At 43.5% G+C, this 20,830-nt stretch overlaps 1 pseudogene; it reads right to left on the bottom strand.

Annotated features, from left to right (window-relative positions):
- Positions 1–19,325: 19,325 nt before the first annotated feature.
- Positions 19,326–19,670, bottom strand: LOC148000232 (small ribosomal subunit protein uS5 pseudogene; annotated as a pseudogene).
- Between the last annotated feature and the right edge of the window lie 1,160 nt (positions 19,671–20,830).

Genomic DNA, 20,830 nt, shown 5'->3' with positions numbered 1-20,830 from the left:
TTTCTTCCGAGTTATTTTTCCTTTTTTGAAAGAAATGATGCCACCCAAAGATTTATCTTCTTTACTAGAAGTGGGGAACAGTTAGTACAACCAGACCCAGTTAATTTAGTTTTCATATCTTTTCTGGGCATTCATGGTTGTGTGTAGGCCCTGTGAGTATAGTCTCATGCAAGAGAAAACTGAGAAAGGCCGGTATGGATGTTCTATTAAACTCATGAGTGAGAAACACGGGACTTGCTGTTGAAATCAGAAAGGTGTCACCGAAGAGGCATGATTCAAACCACACATTGAGTCACAGTTTGAGTTCAAATAGCCAAGGGGTGAGAGGAAATGACTTGCTCAATTAAGAATAATCAAGTTTTAGATTAGGGGTGTTCAGAAAGCAGATTGGGGCCCCTGAAAAAACTATGTAGCATTGAGGTTTGATTGTTGTTTTAAACCTCTATTTTGTAGTTGATAGGTAAAGCATGTGGTTCCTGTGAAGGAGATAAGATAACCACATACATTATTTATTTGTTTATGTATGTGTGTGGTATATGCATATGTGTGCCCAGAGGCCAGAGAAGAATGTTGGGTGTCTGGCTCTATCACTCTCCACATTATTCGCGTGAGAGAGTCTCTCACTAAACCTGGTGCTAGTCTGGCAGCCAGCAAGCCCAGTGATCCTCTTCTCTTCACCACCCACAACATCACTGGGGTTGCAAGCACTCCTGGCCTTTTACATCCGTGCTGCGTTTTTGAACTCAGGCCCATGTGCTTATGCATCAGTTGCTCTCCTTACCACCGAGAGATCTCCCTCGTCTCAAACATCGTTCTTCTCACACTGTATCAGAAAAACAAGGTTCGCACTCACCAAATTCCTGGTAAGCAGTTATGCTCCTGTGATTCTCACGGTTCTTGAGAAGAGAGGCTGGTAACCTGAGTAGGGGCACTGTCATTACTCTATTTTCTCTGGCTTGCAGACAAAGGATTCTATGCCGAGTCTTCAAGTCTTCTGCCCCTAGCCAGACTGTCGGACTGCAGAACGTCAGTCTCACCTCCACAGTCTTTTGCAGGCCCCCAGCTACCTACCAACCAAGGCAGAAAGGGCCAGGCTGAGATACGCCTGAAGTCTAAGAGAAAGTGAGTGCTGTGTAGAGATGACTGTGCAAATCGCTCTTATTTTACCTAAGCACGGCAAATTCTGTTCTTGTAACTTCTAGCAACAGAGTTAACATCTCGTTCAGCTGGGTGATTTTATAGGTGAGTGGAGATCTACAATCCTTACAGATCCTTTCTGAATGAGCATCTCCCTAAAGGAGACAGCTACTCTTTGCTGCCAAGGACACACCTTGAGTACCGGATACCTTCAGTTCCGTGGAAGACAAGGAGCCATTCTGAGTATTCTGATCAGCTCATTTTTTTCCCCTTAAAAGTTTTCAAAGTGAAGAATGATTTGGGTGATCAGAAATGAGTCTATTTAAGATATTTTTACATTTTCCAGACCATCAATTCTCAACATATGGATGCAGACTCCTTTGGGGATTGAAGAACCCTTTCACAGGCGTTATTACCTGAGACCATTGGAAAATACATGTATTTACATTATGATTCATAACAAGAGCAAAATTACATTTATGAAATAGCAATGAAATAATTTCATGGTTGTGGGTTACTACAGCATGAGAACCTATATTAAAGGGTCTCATTATTAGGAAGGTTGAGAACCCCTGTTCTAGACCAAGCTGTGCTAGGCTCAGGGCAGGTGTACACATTGAACACACCGTGCTGAGAAAAGCAGATTTCTACGTGTAAAAGGATGAGATTTAGATCCATACTCTTCACTGTGGTGGTTTGAATACGCTTGGCCCAGGGAGGGGCACTATTAGGAGGTATGGCCCTGTTGGAGGACATGCGTCACTGTGGGGGTAGGCTTTGGAGTGCCTGGAAGCCAGTCTTCTCCTGTTTGCCTTTGGAACAAGATGTAGAACTCTCAGCTCCTCCTGCACCATGCCTACCTGGATGCTGCCATGTTTCCTGCCTTGATAATAATGGATTGAACCTCTGAACCTATAAGCCAGCCACATTAAACGTTGTCCTTTATAAGAGTTGCCTTGGTCATGGTGTCTGTTCACAGCAGTGGAAACCTTAATTAAGACACTCACCATGCACAAAAATTCATTCAAAATGGATCAAATATCTGAATCCAAGATCTGAAGCCTTGGAACTGTTAGAGTGAACGGGGAAAATATCTCAACACATAGACAAAAGGAAGTATTAGTCACGAACAGGATTCCAAATGCACACAAAATAGCCCTAACAATTGACAAATGAGATTACATAAAATTAAAAAGGATTTTCACCATAATGGAAACAATTGCCTGAGTGATGAGTCAGTCTCCTGGACAGGAAATATATCAGGCAAAGGATTAATGTCAAGGTTATACAAAGAGCAGCAAAACTTAAACACTAAAAAACCAAATTATCCAGTAAAAAAAAAAATGGGCCAATTAACTGAAAAGACAGTTCTCAAAAGAAGGAACGAAAATGAGCACTAAATAATTTAAAATCAGGGAAATGCAAATTTAAACTGCTTTAGGAATCCATCTCACCCCAGTCAGAATGGGTATCACCAAAAAACATGTAAATGAAGATGTGGAAAAATTATTGTATTAAACAAAGTCCTCCAGATTCAAAGCCAAGTACCTTGCATTCCCTTTTACATGTAGAACCTAGATTTAAAATTGTATATACATGTATTTATATGTGTAAGTATGTGTATATCGATTATAAAACCAGAAAGGGGATCATAAGAAGAGAGGGAGAGATCTTAAGGGAGGGGAAACAGAAAAGGTAATGGAACTGGTATAATAGGAAAGCAGAGGGCATGAATAACTGGCTGAAGAAGGGAACCAATCAGAAGAGGGCATAGAATGCGGAGGAGAGCAGTGAAAGAGGAGAGCAAGTGAGAACAGAGTGTAAGGACGTGTACATGAAAATGCCATAATGAAACCCGTGACGATGAGGATGAGGATGATGATGATGACGATGATGACGATTCTAATAAAGAAATTAGTCTGGGGGCTGAAGAGATAGCCCAGCCTCTAAGAACGTGTACTGTTCTTGCAGAAATCGCAAGTTCAATTCCTAGCACCCACATATAGATGGGGAAGGCTCGGGAACGGGGAGAGGGATCCCTTATGTGCCTGTGGGAAGGCCATCACTTCTGCTGAGTAAAAACTTTACAGTGGGGCATTCTGGGAGGGCACCCACATTCCTGAAAATAGCCCTTCACATACATATGCTCTGTAAGGAAACCCAGTAAACTCACTGGTTCCCCGGAGTGACCTTTGGTGGAATTGTACCTTGGTTTGCCCCTAGGACTTTAAGAAGAATACATCACCCCCAACCAAAAAAAAATTAATAACATAAAGCAAAATGCTCTGTATACTCTAATCCATATGAGAGGGCTATGTTGGTTTTTGTTTTCCTTAAACAAAATAAGTGTGAGCTCTGAAAAGTATTGGGAAATAATTAAAGCAGTTAAAACACAGCTCATTACGAATCAAATAGCATACTCTGGTCTGCTGGTTGTACAGTACACGTTTTGACAAAAGGAAAGCAAGCTATACTAGTGTCATCATTAGTGTTGTCACAGAAGGCTACCGAAGGTGGGACAAGAAGGACAAGTACTACCTGAATAAGGCAGGGGAGGAACACGGCCACAATAATGTCTGCTTTCACATGAAGCTGCATGATCCTGTCAAGAAGTAGCACGTTTCTGAGAACTCTAGCCTCTATAATACGTTATTTTTAGATTGCTAAAAATATAGGCGGGTGCTGAAATATACCTGCATATATTTAAATTTTTCTGTGGAGCTGTAAATGTATATGTGACTGTTTGCTCATCTAGCTACTGATAGGCTAATGTTACCTATATAGGGGAGAGACCGAGTGACTGGAGAGATGAATGGCAGTTAAGAGCCCAAGCTGTTCTCCCAGAGGACCCAGGTTTATTTCACCTACCCACATGGCAGTTTACAACCGTCTGTACTCCAGTTACCGGGGACGTAATGCCATCTCTGGCCTCTGATAGCACCAGGCATGGATTCGGTGCATATACACACATGCAAAACATTTTTATGCTTAAAGTAAAATAAATTTATTTAGAAAAAAAGAGATATGGATAGAACTGAAGTGATTTTCCTCCCTTGTTTTAGATTTCCAAGGCATCGTCTCTTCTTATATAAATACCAAACATTAGGTCTTATTTTGCCAGACCCTCTAGGTAAATATCACATAACATAAAAATATTAGGAACCGAGCTGGAGATGTAGCTCAGTTGAATGAGAGCGTTCCTGGCATGCATGGAGTCCTGACTGTGGTGAAGCATGCTTGTAACAAGCACTCAGGAAGACGAGGAGTCTCTCAGGGTTTGTACTGCTGTGAAGAGACACTGTGGCCACGGCAACTCTTACTTTTTTTTATCATTTTATTTATATACTTTTTAAAATTTGTTTTATTTATTTAGCATGGTAACTCTTTTTTTTTTTCTTTTCTTTTCTTATTTGTGGAGCTGGGGACCGAACCCAGGGCCTTGCCTTTGCTAGGCAAGCGCTCTACCACTGAGCTAAATCCCCAACCCCCATGGTAACTCTTTTTTAAAAAAAATAATAAGATTGATTGATTGATTGATTGACTATATATGAGTACACTGTACATCTTCAGACATTCCAGAAGAGGGCATTGGATCCCATTATAGATCCACCACGTGGTTGCTGGGAATTGAACTCAGGAATTGAACCCCTTTGGGAGCCATTTTTCTTTCAAATCACTACAAGGAGTTTAAGGTCATCCTTGGCTACATAGTAAATTTTGATCCAGCCTGGGATACATGAGAATAATATTGACCTATCAGTAGATAGATAGATAGATAGATAGATAGATAGATAGATAGATAGATAGATAGATAGATAGATAGATATTCATGTGTGTGTGTGTGTGTGTGTGTGTGTGTGTGTGTGTGTGTGTCCCTGGCTACATGTGTGTGTGCACAAACAACTTTGGCAGCCTACCAGTAGCTTGAAGGTTAAACAAATAATCCATGAACATAATTTTATAAGCCGTTTATCTCTGCAAAATTCCCAATTGAACTAGATTGCTATCCTGTGTCTCGGGTCTATTCTTCAAGCATCTCATTTCAGACCTTGGTATGAAGCTACGTCCTCGCACGTGGGAAACTGGGGCAGACATTTAAGCCTAGCCTGCGGTAAATACTGAGACTCTCATCTCAAAAGCGTTCACATTTTACAGATTTGAGAGTGACTCCTGAAAATTAAAGGATGGGTCTGAGCCTCCTAACTACAGGCTAAGTTTTCTGCGTTTCTGTTCGTTTTCTGTCTCGGGCTTCCCCACACTACCTTGATTCTGTCACACCCACTCTTATAGCCACGATGTGTGCACATTCAAACTCTCTGACAATCAGTGGAGATTTCCCAATGCTGCACCTTCAACATTGTATCTAAGAATTCAATATTTGTTTCTTTTTTTTTTCAAATCTAAAGTTTTATATGTGGAAGTCTACCCCCAAAAGCCTGTGCCCCAGTGCCTGGGACAAAGAAATTCTAGCATATTGAGAATTTAGCAGAAGAGTCAGGAATTTGCATAACAGCAACAATAGTAGCCCAGCTAATAAATATCAGATCCCAACTGTGCTGTGGGCATTGTTTTGAGCACTTGACATATATGAGTAAGTAAAATAGAATTATTCTTGCCTTTAGAACATTTGAGCTTAATGGGGCACGATAGGTGGGTGTTAATAATCCAGCTAAGTCAAGGAGAATCTATTTGAACAAGCTTCTTTCTAACTGGTAACTGTAAGCCCCACCAACACCCCCCAGGGGCTTGCTGTATACCCCAAGGTAGTAGGTAGGTAGGTAGGTAGGTAGGTAGATGATAGATAGATAGATCGATAGATAGATAGATAGATAGATAGATAGATAGATAGATAGATAGATAGACAGACAGACCGATAGATAGATACTCTGTCTAGGCTGACCTTGAACATGCAGTCCTGCTTCAGCCTCTCAAAAATTGGGATTATGGACCTAAACCAACACACCCCACTTGGAAATGCATTCCTAACTAAGGAATTTTTCTTTTTCCCCTGTGTACTGGGAATCTCTAAAGAGAATGTGTATATATTTAAGTTTAAACATTAACTGGTCTCCACAAGTGCTTCCATCCAGCACAGACGTTTCCATGGACTGTGTATATCAGCAGTGACTGAGACCATGGGCAAAGAAAGATCTGGCACCCGTTGTGAAGAGGATACACCCCACATTCCTAGACAAAGAACAACTCTAGATCCTGGCTCCCGGCCTCGCCCCACCTCCCGCTGCTATTTTCCCAGTTGTCGTGACCCATCAAACCAGTTCCCAAACCCTTTAATGACTGGGTAGGAGAGTCAAGTATTTGCATAACAACAGCAACAGTAATAATAGCTAACCTTGGATGAGAGAATGCAGCAGGCCTAGTAGGGTTCCAAACATTTTATGTGCATTAATCCTCACAACTGTCACACTAGTCCTTAAGGTATATATCAATAGGATATTTCATTATTTGTGTTCGTACTTTTGTAAACACCAATAGTTTACAGCAATGGCTATAAGGTGGTCTAACTAGAGACCCTGCATTCACCCCAGTGGTCTGAAACCAGAAGGCTACGGTAATAGGGGTTGATAATATTTAATATTGTATCTTAAGGTGCTTTGTTTGCTTCACGCTGCACTATTCCTAATCCTCACAGCAATTCCTCAAGAGATACTTTGTATTCTTTTTTTTTCATCTTTATTAACTTAAGTATTTTTTATTTACATTTCAATTGTTATTCCCCTTCCCAGTTTCCGGGCCAACATCCCCCTAACCCCTCCCCCTTCCCTTCTCTATGGGTGTTCCCCTCCCCATCCTCCTCCCATTACTGCCCTCCCCCCAACAATCACATTCACTGGGGGTTCAGTCTTGGCAGGACCAAGGGCTTCCCCTTCCACTGGTGCTCTTACTAGGCTATTCATTGCTACCTATGAGGTCAGAGTCCAGGGTCAGTCCATGTATATAGTCTTTGGGTAGTGGCTTAGTCCCTGGCAGCTCTGGTTGGTTGGCATTGTTGTTCATATGGAGTCTCGAGCCCCTTCAAGCTCTTTCAGCCCTTTCTCTGTCCTTCAACGGGGGTCCTGTTCTCAGTTCAGTGGTTTAATGATGGCATTCGCCTATGTATTTGCTGTATTCAGGCTGTGTCTCTCGGGAGAGATCTACATCCGGTTCCTGTCGGCCTGCACTTTGCTTCATCCATATTATCTAGTTTGGTGGCTGTATATGTATGGGCCACATGTGGGGCAGGCTCTGAATGGGTGTTCCTTCTGCCTCTGTTCTAAGATACTTTGTATTCTTAATTTATAGATAAGAAGACAGATGAAAAATGAACCTAATGTTAAACAACCTATTGAGCACTACAAAGCTAGTAAGGAGCTGAGGTTACAGAACTCAGCACTGATGAGGAAAACCCAGGTACACTTTTCTACAGTGATGCTCCTCAGGGTTAAGGCTCTCCGGGTGTCTCACCCACCCTGACTGCCATCCAAATATCAGGCCACATCCGCTGCAGCTCTTTCTCTGGAGAGGAGAACTGGTAGGAAAGCACGCTGTGTAGTGCACTCCCCCTTGCTAGCAGCTCCAAGGTGAATGTATAGGTCTTATCTAGTGACTAGCTCTTTCCCCATTGGCATTTAGCCAGTCCAGGCTTTACCCTGCCCACCAGCCCTGAAAACCTAAGAGTCAGAACCTTCCTTGTTCTTCAGATCTGAAAGGAAACTTCTCTGTCTCTTACTCTTGAGGTTCCATTGTGTTTGTCTATGGCCCTGAACATCATAGTTCTTCTAAATTTCAGGAACCATAAGGCATGCCCCTCCCTTCAGGGCTTCGGACTTGATGTAACAGTGGTTCTCTCTCCTAATGCCAGTCCTGTGTGGACTTGAAGGCCAAACATTCAGGCTTCAGAACTCCCTCTCCTAATGAAGCCCCTGTGCAGGGTAGTCGAGAGCCAGTTCTTTCCCAAGAACCTTCATTTGAATCATTATTTCCAGGAGGATTTATTTCAGGAGTACCATTCAGTCAACAGAGAAAGAAAGCAGTACACACACTTCTGTCTGGCGTTTGGTTTACTGCAAAGGCTATGCTTCAAGTGTGAGGGGGTGGCTTGGTCCGGTAGAGTTGTGCTGAGTCACCCCCTTATGGGACCTTGACCCGGCTGCTCATCATGTTTACTCCTGCTGCTTTGTTTGGTGAAAGAATGTCCCTGTTTGCTGTTACAAACCAGCTCTCGCAGACCTTTTCAGAGAGGCGTTCTGTTTGGCTAGCCAGGTGGAACCACGTTCATTTCCTAGACTGAAATCTTAACTCCACTACCACCACCACCTCTCAAATAAAGGCATTAGCTATTGGAGATGTTAAACTTGCTTGATATGTATTTGATTTGATGCCATGTTAGGTTTACCTTTTAGAAATTTGGAGGCTGTGATAGCACTAATGGCTGCTAGGAACCTAGGTGTATCCCATTTACCCAAAGACTGGAGAATTCAGATCTGCTGAAATTGAATGAACTACATCTAACTTTGGTTATAGATTAGATTTAGGGGGACTGAAATTATTCCATTTTACCCCAACATGAATAAGAGAACCCAAATCTAGGCCCTTTTCTTTTTTTGAAGATTTATTTATTTAATGTATATGACTACACTGTAGCTGTCATCAGACACACCAGAAGAGGGCATCAAATCTCATTACAGATGGTTGTGAGCCACCACATGGTTACTGGGAATTGAACTCAGGACCTCTGAAAGCGCAGTCAGTGCTCTTAATCACTGAGCCATCTCTCCAGCCCTAGGCCCTTTAAAAAAAAATATATATATATATATATACATATTGTGTGTGTGTGTGTGTGTGTGTGTGTGTGTGTGCTTTGCTAACATGTATGTCTGTAAACCATGTTCCCACAGAGACCAAAGGAGAGCATCAGATCCCCTGGATCTGGAGTCACGGAGAGTTGTGAGCCACCATGTGGGTACTGGGAATCAAATGGGTACCCTGGAAGAGCAGCAGTGCGTCCAATCACTGAGCCACTCTCCAGCCCTTGTTTTATTTCTTGCACCTCAATGAATACATACACATGGTTAAATGTATATTATGGACATGTGTGTGCTCTGTGGACGCATGTGGAGGTCAAAGGATATTGTCAAGAGTCCTCCTCAGTCTCCTACCTTATTCACTGAGGTAGGGTCAATCAGATGACCTAGATGGTCTAGGTAGCCAGCTTGTTCTGGGGACCCCTCGTATGCCTCTGAGCAATGAAATTACAGGCAGGCATCCGCACCTACCCAGCATCTGCATGGGTTCTAGGGATCCAAAAGCAGGTCTCCTCACTTGCAGGGCAAGCATTTTGCTTTACCTACTGAGCCGTCTTCCTGGTAGGGATGAATGTTATTTTTCTAAGTCCCACAGCAGGACTTCTTCTCTGAGGCACTGAAAGATTCTGTGTTATTTGTAATCCCTAAATGCCACATAACTCCTAAAAGCTCTGAACACATGCAAACAGTAATACCATTAGATCTAAAGCTAAGTTAATGAAAAACGATGTTTCTATGGCTAGAACATGGGGCGTTGGGTTAATCGAGGAAGGTTCTCGGATGTAGTAGTGAAGTCTGACTTACTCAGAGCAAGGAATGTATTGCATTTTTTCTGAGTGTGTACACCCTGTGTCCACAAAGTCTGCTAAGGTCTCCAGTTACTGCTACTGCCCCACACTGCCAAGACTCTGGGTCTGTTCTTTCTAAAGTGTGTGCCGATATTCTTTTCTAATTGGGAGACTGAGGCAAGAAAACTGCAAGTTCAAAGCCTCTGTGGGCTTCAGGATGAGTTCAAAGCTAGCTCAGGCAAATTTATAAGATCCCATCTCAAAATTAAAAATAAAGATAGGTCTGGGGATATAGCTCGGCAGTAGAATATTTGCCTGGTTTGTGTGAGACCGAGTACTAATTATTTCCAGGTTGCAACTGCTGTAGGAAGTTGCCCCAGTCAACGCTCTCACCAGTTCTCCCTCACTACCCCTCTCTCTGTGTACACTTTTACATATGACTGCAGACATCAGGGGACAACCGAGATATCTTTCCTTGGGTGCTGGCCACTGGGTTGTTTTGGGGGGGGGTGTTTTTTCTTTTCTCTTTATTTTTAATTGTTTGTTTGTTTGTTCGTTTAAGACAGGGTTCTCTGCGTAGCTGTGTAGCCCTGAATGTCCTGGAACTTGCTCTGTACGCTGGCTTCAAACTCACAGAGGTCTACATGACTCTGCCTCCCTAGTGCTGGATTTAAAGGCATGCACCACAACCACTTGGCGCTCTCTCTCTCTCTCTCTCTCTCTCTCTCTCTCTCTCTCTCCCCTCACCCCCCCACCCCCGCCACTTCCCCCTCTCTCTGAGATAAGATCTCTCATTGACCTATCAAACAGCCTAGGCTGGGGATCAGCCTGTGTCCATGTCCCTAGCACTGGGATTACCAACACAGAATGGGTGATGGGGAGCAAACCCAGCTGAGTGAGTTTGCTCTCCCTAGCCCCGCAAAGACTTTTTAATAATGTGTTTGATTTAAGTTGTTGCCTGTGCAACTCATATTTGTAGCCCACTCCCCTGTTTCTCTTCACTTTTTGCCTCTCCTGCTGATCCCTTTTCTACCTTCTTTCTGTTGCTATGTCATACATAGACACAGGTATAGATGTATACATAAATACACATACATACACTGAAGCCCAGGAGCTTCTGAAGTCTGGGCCTTCCTCCTGTCATCTATCAGAAAGGGAGAGGCCCTCGGTGGAGTAAATGAATGACCAATCAACCAGGCATTTGCCCTTTGACTTCCCCTCGGCGAGCTCCCGCCGTTGTCAGCAGGGAGCAAACTTCTTGTGTAACAAGAGCATCGCAGTGGGTGGCAACCGTCAGCTCCAGGAGGAAATCTGACAGCAAAGTAACAGAGCCACTCTCGCCCACTTGAAGGTCTCTACAGAAAATGCTCTCTATCGAGAAGTGACTCCTCCAAACAAAACATCAAGAGGCAAAAGTTCCAATGCCAAGGACAATGCTCGTGACCATGGAGGGAGGGGGAAAGACCAGCAGGGCTGTGTCTTTGGTTTTTTTTCCAGCCACTTGTCTCTGCCTTTTGACACTTGAAAGTATTTATTGAAATACATTGTGGACTCAAGAGTATTTAGTATTCTCAATAACTGGGTCTTTTGTGATTGCTTTGGAATTGCTAAGTATCCCTTTCTCAGTCTAGTAACTAATATGATAACTAGTTGTAGTTGTCTCTCTTTGACTTTTAAATCATCCTCTTCCTCCTCCTTCCTCTCCTCCTCCTCCTCCTTCCTCTTCCTTCCCTCCTCCCCTCTCCCCGCTCACTGGCTCTCTCCCTCCCTTCTTGGACTCTGTGTATGACCAGATTTGCATTCCCACGTACAAGTACAGAAACTAGAGGACACACTGGTGTCCCACCTTATAATTTCTTCTTCATTCTCTTGAGATTGAGCTCTCTGAATCCAGAGCTTACCATTTAAAGTAGACTGGTCATTGAGCCCCAGTGATCCTCTGACTCAGTGCCCCACCCCAGTACTATGCATATAGGTCTGCATAGCCAAATCTTACTTTTCACATGAGTTCTGAAGATCCGAACTCAGGACCTCATGCTTGTGCCATAGGAGTTACCGTCCACTAAGCCATCTTCCAAGCCCCTAGGTCTTACCATCTTCGGAACCACTGACCCCTTTGAGAAAACAACTAAAGCCGCAGACTGTGTTTGACGAGAGTACAGGTTCGTTGCTACACATCTTTTCCAGCCCTCTTAGTGGGGTTGTGGATAACAAACAAATAAATGGAACCACTTTTTCTGAGTGTACACAGCTCTGAAACTCTATGTGGCAGCTTGGATGGTGACTTATGCCTATGGTCATCTACCCACCATTTGTGGCAACCTGGCTGTTGTGTAACTTCCTCCCTCTGAACTTCAATTTTCTCATATTCAGATTCCCTTCCTTACTCTATACTTGTGTCACTGTTGCTGACATTACAATAATAAATAATAGAAAAACACGAGGCACGATAATAAATAAAAAAAGCTGGTGCGCAATAATTATTCCATAAGAATCAAATCACAACTCAGTTTGGCTCTCTCATTCTTGTGATTTTCCGAGCTTGTTCTTTTCCCGAATCAAGAGCTGTCTCTATGGCTCTCACTGCTCTGTGGAGAGGAGTCTCTGTGCGATGGTTAAGGATACATTTCAGCTGCAGGCTGTATTAACAGAGCCCTGAAACAGCCTTCTGTCCTTCCAGTAAATATTGCAAAGTCCTAAACTCCTTTTTATAGAAAGAAATCTCACCACTTCTCACTCAAGCTTCTTTTGGATTTCTCTAATGCAAGCACTTAAAGTCCCATAATCTTCATTCTGTCCATAGCGAGGTAACATGTTTTGTAGTCTACTCACTACAGCAGCAGGAACGACTTACAGGCCCGGGCTTTATTTAAAGCATCACTCCCAGGCTGGTGTCCCCTTTGTGTATCACGATACAACCTCTGTTACCAGGAGTCACTTTTGGCTTAGTCAACTCAGACTTAGCACCAGCTTCCAAGTTGGGAGAATCCTCAAAGAGGATTCAGACAAGGCCTCACTCTGGTTCCTGACCTCATGATATCCTTTGTGACTCTGTGTAGCTGTACACATCTTTTATCCCAGTGATTAGCAGGCAGAGGCAGGTGGATCTTACTTTGAGGCCAGCTTGGTCTACTTAGAAAGTTTGCAAGTTCCAGGACAACAGCCATGATTGCACAGTGAGACTGTGTGTATATGCGTGTGTGTGCATGTGTGCGTGTGTGTGTGTTTTCTCTGCTTGTTGAAGTACCATATAAAAAAAACTCTTTTTTTCTTTTCTTTTTTTTCATACATGGCCCATGGAGCTCAGGGCAACCTCAAACTTACCGTGAAGCCTTAACCATGCTATGTAACTGAGGACGACATTGCGTCTCTTATCGTCCTACCTCTAGAGTGTTAAGATTACAGATGTGAGCCTCCACACCAGTTTATGTCAGGCTGGGAACTGATCTCTGGGCCTTGTGTGTGCTAGACAAGAACTAAGCTATATCCCCAGCCCTAATATTTATCTTTGTAAGGAAAAATGCTATTTAACCACAAATTCTACATACACATGCAGGCTTTTGCATGTTGTCTGAGAAAAAATAGGAGGGTTAAACACAAAATGAATATGAGCAAAAGACACTGAGGAGAGATTTTTCTTTATAATGAAACCTGCTGAATACCAAAATGATGGCTTATATAAGTCCTTAGAAATTGAGTAATTACTCAAATTGGCTGCTGGCCTACTTCTCCTTGATTGACCCTATGGTAGGGCAGATTGCAGTATTGTTCTCAGGAAGGGGGGAAGGGAGGGAGGGAGGGAGGGAGGGAGGAAGGGAAAGAGAGAAAGAGAGAGAGAGACAGAGACAGAAAGACAGAAGAAAGACAGAGAGAGAGAGAGAGAGAGAGAGAGAGAGAGAGAGAGAGAGAGAGAGAACACTCAATTCTCACGAAAAAAGCAAGAGACAAACTGTGACAGGCACTTCCTGGGAAGTTCAAGTCATTGTTATGAGTAGGCCAGTAAGGAGCTATTCTTTCTAGGTTGCCAGCTGCTATTAAGTCTGTGGAAATCTACCTCTTCCCTACATTTTTCAAATGCTCTCTATTCTGCTAGATTAGGCAATTTCCGAGCTAGAGTATTACTGAAAACATCAAAATTGTCACCATGGGAATATACCCCACATGCTTGCAGCTTTCAGATATAATTTGCAAACCTCAGAGAAGGTGAGAAGACCCTTCTTCGGATTCAGAAAGAATGCACAACATGCCTTATGCTGCCCAACTGGCCATCCGTAACTCCAAGTTTTACCTTGTTGGGAGCATAATGGTCCTTGCACCCACCGATCGATCTCCAGGGAAACCAGGAATGTTGAGCATGCAGGATTGCCCTCTCAAAGGAATGGACATATAATCTGTTCTTCCATCCAGAAAGCTGGAAATTGGAGGTGATTGACAGCCTACTGATCTGCGTTATCTATTGGGCTAAGCCGTATCAAGCTCCTATACCCAGGACCTCAGGGGCTAGTACTCTAAATGATCTTTGTATGACCTGTACAGCCAGGGGCTCCCCCAAGGTTTCACAACCAGGACCAAAGGTGACTAATAGCCCAAATGACATCTACACTGTCTATATGACCTAGACCATGCCAGATCCTTCCCTAGACCTTTAGGCTAATACAGGTAGCCTATCTCCAGCACCCGCCTTCTTAGAAGAAATGGCATGTACCCTGAGTCGAATTTTGATATAATTATGCTTTCTTATGCACTGCTGATTATATTACACCAGGAAACTTTTAGATTAGGTTGGGTTTACATGTGTTGACAGTAAACCACTGACATCAGACTCCCTGAGGTCTGATCTAGGTTGACTAAGTCAACTTGAATTTTCATTCTCACCTCTCTGTAATTCACTTCCCTATCTGCCTGCACCTGCAGGGACACCCCCTTCTCTACCCCCTCACTAGGTGGTGTCTTTAAACTCTTGTCAAGGCCTCCTGCTGGCTGGTCAGTCACTCAGAACTCCAGCTGGCAGAGTCCCCGAGTCTCATTGGACTATTCCAGACCATCCCGTCTACGAGAGGCTAGTGTGTCTCAGTATATTAGCATTTACTCTGCATCTGAAAAGACCAAATATTAAAGTATCCGTCACTTGAGACATCTTGGCATGCCTGATAAGTGCTGGGAATTTCTGGAGCTTCATTCACTTGTCAGTGCTGACACATCCAGACTCTGAGACCAGCAGCTCTCTCAGAGCAGTGGGACATCGGTGATTGAGTAGAATCTCATTGGTTTCTGTGCTTTCTCTTCAGCTCAGCACTCTGCAACACAACAGGGTGCTTCTTGTCCCATCCTGCCACACAGAATGTTCTGCTCCCTGGCTGTCACCATCCTCTGAGTGGGGCTTATTAGCAGAACCCCAAATAACGCGTCTGATGGTGGTACAGCAAGTTACTGATGGAGACGAGGATCTTTCTGGTTTCTTATCAGAGTGACTCCAGTAAGAGGCAAGGAATTCTGCTGCAACAGGCACAGATGCCTTTCTATGTAGTGATATGGGCAGGGACCTTGGAGAAACTGGAAACTCCTACCTCTGACAGAGTGTCCCTGACATTTCCTGTGGATTTACTGGCCTAGCCAGTCAGTCAGTGAATAGTTTCTGGGAATCCAGGAGTTCCTGGCCCAGCTAAGTCAACTGTGTGTTAAGTAAGTTTCCACCTTGTACTAATACTTACACTTTCCGTATTAAAACATCCCTTATAAGATCACATTTGGGCACCAGAATGAAGACCCTCCACCAAAAACTGCACTTTCCCACATCTGAAACCTACATACTAAAGCCAAGACACAATATATTTGCTGTTACCTAAATATCTGATATGTTAATAAGTATGCAGTAAAAATATCTGATATGTTAATAAGTATGCAGTAAAAAGGATGTGTACTTACAGTAGATTCTCATATCTAGTCTCTATATATATACATATGAGTTGTGTGTATGTACAGTCATCACAAAAATAATGTAGAGAATGTTTTATTCTCTCTTTAGTAAGGAACACACACACACTCACACCACACACACACACACACACATACACACACACACCCTGAGTTTCATTTTTATGGACAGTGCTATTCCGAGACATATGATTTCTGACCCAGACTAACCTTTCCCTATCTGGTTCCCATTCTTTCCACACCCAGAATCCAGTCATAGCAAATATGGTTGCTTCATTGTCTTTCTCTCTGACCCTTTCATAGTTCACATCACCAGTAAGTTAAAGTCTTATCATAGCACCGCCATGACACAGCCCCTGTTTACTCTCTTCCTCCCTGCCTTCTACTGGGTGTACCCTGTCATGTACAGTTAGCAGTTGCCCTTCTCACACCCTGCTTAGGATTTATAAAGAAAGTTCCCCATCTAGGTAAGAAGTCTGACTCATCTTTAACACTTCTTTCTTTCCCACCAATCAAGAAAGAGTGCTGTTCTATTTGCCCTGCTCCTCTAATATGTGTGTGTATACAAATGTGTATGTGTGTGTGCATATATATATATATGTGTGTGTATATAGTATAGCCCTGCCTTGTATTGACTACATGCAAACCAGGAATTGCTTTGACACCTTCCCCACTTCAGTTTTGTTCCTTGAAGGCAAGAAAGTAACTGAATCACAGCATGCTGTTTTGTACTTTGTAACAACCAAAAGATGATAGTGGTGGGGGAAGGGAGCATGAGGGATGTGAAGGAATGATACAGTGTGAATAAGCTGGGAAATTTTACTGTCACCTATTTCTGAGGCATACTTATATTAACTTTACTCAAACATTACTAGACAAAGTATCAGTTCGGCATACTTGGGATACAATCTCATTTTATAATTTCTCCTACACTTTCTTTTTCCATTGGCCAACACTCATATATCACCCCAGTCATCCTGTCACCAAGAGACAAAGTTATATGCCTGGTGTGGGGGGTGCACACCTTTATCTCAGCACCCTGAAAGCAGAGGCAGGAGGATCTTTCTGTGGTCAAGGCCGGCCTGGTTTAGGTAGCAAGCTCTAGGATAATCAGGATTACATAAAGAGATCCTGCCCCTGCCCCTGCCCCTGCCCCTGCCCCTGCCCCTGCCCCTGCCCCTGCCCCTGCCCCTGCCCCTGCCCCTGCCCCTGCCCCTGCCCCTGCTCCTGCCCCTGCCCCCAAAAGGACAAAATCACAGGTAAGGTTCCTATTGCCATGGGCTCCCTGTCCTGGTGTCGGAGTCCAAATTCAGGAATAGGAACTCTGGAGCATGACCCTGTAGCCCAAACACTTGCTGTGGTGGTCTAGTAGGCTTATTCACGGGAAAAGAAAGGCAGGATTTTACCATCATTGTTTCATAGAAAGGGGAAAGGGCCAATGGCCCTGGGAGAAGCTGTCCTCTTCCAGAATGTAATCACTCCTCAAATTTGTACCTTAAAGCCACCAGAAAGAAGTCTAACTTTAAGGCCAGCCTTAAACCATCACTTCCCGTGCCATCCCCATAAGCCTAGGATACTGTCCTTCTGGCTCTACCTCTAGGGAACCTGAAGTAAATATGTCTCATTAAAGGGGAGCATAGAAGCCAGGAGCTTTGAAAATGGAAGAGGTGCAGGGTGCCATCAAGCACCATGAAGACAGAAGAGGAGGCTGGGAAGAGGATGGAGACATTAAGGACAAAGATTAAAAACATTTCCTTAAGGATGGATCTTCTCCTCTTGAACTACCTACCTACTGTGGGCTTGTTGGCTTCTTCAGAGTGAATATTTTAACCCGGGAATGGTTCCAGAAGATTCTAAGCTCACAGAGATTGCTCTTTGCTTCGTTTTCCTTTCATTCGACTGCCATTTTAGCTTCTGGCCAGGAACCTGATAGAGCCAACAGGATTGGGTTTGGACCCCAACACCACTTCTTAAAGGTGATTTCATCTGTAATTTTTTCATCTGTAGTCAGAGAAAGCTGTGACAAGGGAAGAAAGGACCAGGAAATTTAATGTTGCTTACTTTGAACATTGAGGAAGGAGCCATAAGCCAAGGAGTGCAGAAGCATCTAGTGGGAAGACTGGAAGATGACAACTTTCCTCTGTAGCCATCAAATCAACCAGCCATATTGACACCTAGATTTTTAGCCTACTGAGATCTGCTTTGGACTTCTACCTTAGGAGATGAAAAGATAATGTTTGTGTTCTTTCAAGTCACTGCCTTTGTGATTATTTTTACAGCTTTAACAGGAAATCTATCAACTTACCTCATAGGGTTGCTGGGTTAGCTGAGATCATATGTCAGACTACTTGGGATAGTGCCTCCTAATAGTGTTTTAGAAATACGTGTAAATGATCCACACTTAGACTCATGCACGTCCTTGGGTGTTTCCGGTCCTCAGCATGGGGACTAAATCATTCTTTGTTTGGAAAGTTGTCCTAAGTATTCCTTTTTTTCTTTATTTTAATTATACTTTAAATTTAAGTTCTGTGTATGCATGTGTGTGTATGTATATATATATATATATATATTTGTGTGTATGTTTGTATGTGTTTGTGTGTGCATGTGTGTATGTGTGTGTATGTTTATGTGTATGTTTGTGCATGTATGTGTGACTGTGTGTGTATGTTTATGTGTGTATGTTTGTGTATGTCTGTGTGTGTATCTGTGTGTATGTTTGGGTATGTATGTGTGTATATGTGTGACTGTGTGTATGTATTTATGTTTGTGTGTATGTGTAGGCACATATATGCCATGACACTTGAGTGGAAGTCAGAGGACAACTCAAGGAAATTGGCTTTCTCCTGCCACTCTGCATCATCCTGCTTGGTGGCAAGTGCCTTTCCTGACTGGGCCACCTCTCCAGCCCCTGTTCCATGTGTTCCAAGGTGCACAGCAGCATTTATCCTGCATTCCCTGAATGCAAGTGCGTTCGTCTTTCTCCTTTCACGTTCCTCTCACAAGTTCTAAGTAACAGAAAAATTAATTGTTACTCTTAATATAAGTGATCCTACCTGAGTTAAATAGTGATATGTAATGTTTTCAGACCTCTGTGAAACCAGTGCATCTGAGCACTAATTATATGTGTATGTATATATATGTATGTATATGTATATATAATATATATATATATATATATATACATATATACATGAGCACACCCACAGAGAACCATTCAGTCATTTTCTTAGCACAGCCAACCATCAGACTCCACAGCTCCACCTAGCTCTACAAAGGGTTGAGGGAGATTCCACGAAGTTCTTGGTGTGCTACAAGTTTGCTCTGTGTTAGACCACGGGAGGGTGATAATATGACCAAAAGATTGAGAAATATGAGGGTGTTTCAAGAGCATGTGGGGATGTTTTTAGTACTCGGGCTTGAAATGCTGGAAGAAATGGTTTTCATAAATACCGCCTGCATAGGTAAAGGCACTTGACGTAAGACTGCTCACGTACCTGATACCTGAGAGTCACATGGTGGGAGAAGAAAGTCGACTCCTGAACGTCATCTTCTGACTTCCACGCATATTCCATGGCATGCCTGTGCATGCCTGTGAACTCACATAGACACATGCAGACACACCCGCACACCAACTAAAATAAGTGTAATCATAAGATTCAAAAAGCTAAGTAACAGGGGCGATGGAAGGTTGGCCAAGGTAATGGCCCTTGGACTGTACCTCCTTCGAGCACTTGAATAGTGTGACCCCAATAGTGTGGTCCCCAACAGCGACAAAAGCCTTGAATCTGGTCCACTGGCCAGCCTGAGTCTGCTTCTGTGGTGTCATGATCTTCAGAACCTCATCCTTTAAGGATGCACCCAGGAAAAAGTCAATAATCTCAGGCTCCTTAATGGGCAGGGAGAACAGGTAAATCTCCAAGGACTTGCTCTTTATGTATTTAACCAGGCAGCCCAGCTTCATGACAGGGATCCACTCCTTGTCCTCAGCTTTACCGCCACGACCTCCCATAGCCGCGACCAGGGCAGGGGCCCCTAAGACCACTGCCGAATCCTCTGCCACTGCCTCCTAATCCTGGGACCCCAGGTCCTCCAGGTACTCTAGCTATACTGCCATCATCTGCCTTTTGGTGTTTTCCCGGAGAAGCCGCCCACAACATTTTTCTCTCTGTATCCACGATGTTATATATTTCTCAGCATGAAAACTTCTGAATGCCGCCATTTTTAAACAAGAAAACAAATCTGTATCATTGCAACTATGCACATAGAGTTAGTAAGACAGCGATAGCTGTTATTCTAAGATTCTACTGTTTTAGGAAATTTGAATAATTTACTTTTGGTTCAAGAAAATGGAATGTGAATGATTAGATGAGGACTTGGGTTCATAACGAAGGTTCCTCGTAGATGTTACTGATACCAAACCTGTTGCTTGGCACTTACCACACCTGAGTCTATGAGGACAGGCCTCGCTGGAGATACTGAGTGCTGCCCTCTTGACGTCTGACTCACGTTCTGTAGCAAAGGCTCTCCAGATAGCTGAAAATATACTGCATGTGTATCATACTTTGTGTAGATGTCACTTGGGAGCAAAGAAAGGTACAGCCCAAGTCCCCTCCCTTCACTGCTTGCTACAGAGTAAGCTTTACAGCCTTTAAAGGCCAGCCTGGATATCTAGCTGTCATGCTGAGCAGGCCGTGTAGTAAGTTACACTAATGGCTTCCATGGCCTGGCTTGCTTGGGCTATGCCTCTGTTCAATGTCCTATAGCATCAAATTGAGATCATTGTGCCCATGATGGACTATGGAAGGGTTCTTATGCATGTGGTAGAATGCAGACAGGGAGTATCTCCAGAAAACTAGTTCTGTTGTCTTTCTGGTTATACAGGGACAAAGGGCTGGTGCTGCACTGACTCCTGCGTGATAGGGTCAGGGACAGGACCTGTGACTCATGTTTTTCCTCGATGCCTGAATCCATTTGCCGTCTTACAGACAGGAAATGTGTGTCACCACATGGAGCCCTAACACCTACTCAGGGAGCGTCTGGTTGCTGCGGATGCAAACTTCTCAGTTCCTCTTCCTATGTGCTCTCAGGGATTGAGTGTGCGAGTCCTTCCAGATTGTAATTACAGTTCGTGAGAGTCCAGAGGAACAAAGTGGAACAAATGTCCACTGC

Source organism: Rattus norvegicus, chromosome 17 (genome assembly GCF_021556685.1).
Source record: "Rattus norvegicus strain SHRSP/BbbUtx chromosome 17, alternate assembly SHRSP_T2T, whole genome shotgun sequence".
In the NCBI taxonomy this organism is placed as follows: Eukaryota; Metazoa; Chordata; class Mammalia; order Rodentia; family Muridae; genus Rattus; species Rattus norvegicus.
This window is presented reverse-complemented; position numbering and strand designations above follow the sequence as displayed.